Source organism: Orbicella faveolata, unplaced genomic scaffold (genome assembly GCF_042242905.1).
Source record: "Orbicella faveolata isolate gen_17 unplaced genomic scaffold, um_ofav_v1 contig_34, whole genome shotgun sequence".
NCBI lineage: Eukaryota > Metazoa > Cnidaria > Anthozoa > Scleractinia > Merulinidae > Orbicella > Orbicella faveolata.
Window position 1 is genome coordinate 75,268 of NW_028301563.1, and position 2,233 is coordinate 77,500.

General features: G+C 40.0%; 1 pseudogene across 1 annotated transcript in view; it reads right to left on the reverse strand.

Moving 5' to 3' along the window:
• Positions 1-964: 964 nt before the first annotated feature.
• The window catches only part of LOC149104183 (uncharacterized), a 5,535-nt pseudogene continuing 4,266 nt past the window's right edge, over positions 965-2,233 (reverse strand). Inside the window, exon 3 of the transcript XR_016201522.1 lies at positions 965-2,233. This exon is cut by the window's right edge and continues 2,291 nt beyond it. The product of XR_016201522.1 is annotated as an uncharacterized LOC149104183 (transcript).

Consider the following 2,233-nt stretch of genomic DNA (forward strand, 5'->3'; position numbering starts at 1 on the left):
GCGCAAGGCGGACTCGGCTACTCTTTCAGTTTTTAAGTGAAGTGGAGCTATATTACGGCCTGGAAGCTTAAGAGGCTGTCCGTGTAAGGACCGACCACTCGATTTTCGGCCGAAAACAGAATTTCTTCAAATTTTCTGTGTGAGACAGTTAGTCCATATGATAAACAAAAATAGCAATAATTTGGCTTTAAGTGCTATTTTTCAATATTTCTGGCGACGATTTCCGAGTACGGTCCAAAACCATAAAAACCGTTCTGTTTCGAGTCAAATTTAGACGTTGCGCTGAAGGAGCTGAAAAATTACGCTTTTACTCAAATACAATAAAACTTACAGATAATTTTATTTCATGTTTTTTCTTCCGATTAACGGTAAAATATTTAAAATCGGGCTGAAGAAAAATTATTTATGATTTTTTGAAAATGCCCTACAGATAGCCTTCGCAAAATTTTAGCGGGCATGCTGCTGGTTGAAGAAGTGTTTCTCAAAAGTATAACGTGATCTGGAGCCCTGACTAATATCCATGTTTAGTACTAGGGCTAGTGCATCGAGAACAGGAAAAAAAACTTTGGGCACTAACCTTTTGGAACTACAGGAGTACGATCAACATAGCTAATATTTAGACGCGAAAGCTTGCGTGACACAATTTCGCACCGATTATTGTTCCTAAGTTTCCCACATAAATTCGTAAGTTTCCCGCATGAAACATTACCTTGAAGCAAATATTCTCAAAACGTGCTTTTTGCTCTGGATAAGGCATGAAAAGCCTTAAATTCACGAAATATTCTCCCAATTGGGAAGTTATAAGCTAAAATGAGCGGCTGCGGTTTAAGTTATCTTCTGTCTAGCGTAAAAGCTGTTTCTAAAATTCAGTTAAATAATTAAGGTTTGGACTATATGTAAAAGGACACTCATATTTAACAACTAGAACCGTTAATCATATAATTTAATGCTTAGAAAGGAAATATTATTGTTCACTAGTGTACTTCAGCTGTAGCGAGAATCTAAAGAAAATGTAGATTTCAGTCGTCTACATTGTAGCACGCTAGCATGTCTAAGTTATTTTTAGCATGTCACGGACATTCTTACCGCGTTGTTTTAAAGTTGCAATAACAATGACTGCAAGATTTTCATGCTGAATTATACGCTTGCTATCTTTGGCTTCATTTTCTTTGAAATAGCGTTTATCTCTTAATACCAGCATTGTTGGTTGAGTAATTCTCTTCAGCGAATTCAATCTATTTAAATGTGGTGCAGGTTTACACCGCGATGTGTCAATAGGGAGTTCATAGTTCCTGCGAGCAGAAAAAGATTGGATTGGGCGCCTGGAATTCAGTATTTATTCTACTCGCTGTGTTTCCGATGGCGTGCAAGAAGGCAAATAAAGTTGACAGTGCTACTAGTTTAACACAGCTACACAAAGTTCCGCGATTCCCCACAATATATTTACAATTATTTCACGCTGTTAAAACCATCTTCGTTCACTTAGTTCAATAAAAGGAAAAAAATTGTTACGCCGTATGTACAACGCCCAATACATTCTGAAGAAGGCATTTTGTGAACTTGTTTTCCTTACGGCGACATTCACATCCTTCTAAGAATTTGGATAGGTTAACTACCAAATTCTTTTTCCGATCTTTTGAAGCAAAGGGAACTTCAAAATATCTAAGTATCTCCTTCAGCATAACTACACTGAAACTGTCTAGTTTCTCGTCTCGTGAGAGGTCGCACAGGCAGTAGGAATCATAGCAGATTGGATGTCTAGGACTGAGTTGGGCGGCTACATTCTCCAGTACCCCATGCCTTTCTTGCTCTTCCTCCTCTGCGTACACGCCCTCTATCTGCACCTCTTGGTTCCCCTGTCTTCTACGTGTGGCCGCCAGTCTCGAGAAGAAACCCTGCACTTGACTCTTCGTTAGCCAGTCTTTTCTTTCAAACATCCGCGAACCATATGGTTTCCTCGATGTTCTCATGTCTGCAGCCACTTTTCCGGGATCTGCTTTGTTGCCAGTTCCCTCTCCGAGGTCGAATTTCGTGGTTAGGTACTGTTTAACCTCATCCGTAAACCGCACAGCTTGACTTCGAGGCTTGTGTAAAGCCCAGCCAAGCTGTAAGTCACTACAAGAATCAGAAGCTTCATTTTTGTCACTTTGCTCATCGCTATGTACCACAAGTGCGCGGCCGGTTTCCTCGTTTTTGTCAACAGTAAGGAATTTTTCGGCCCAGTCTCTTCTGA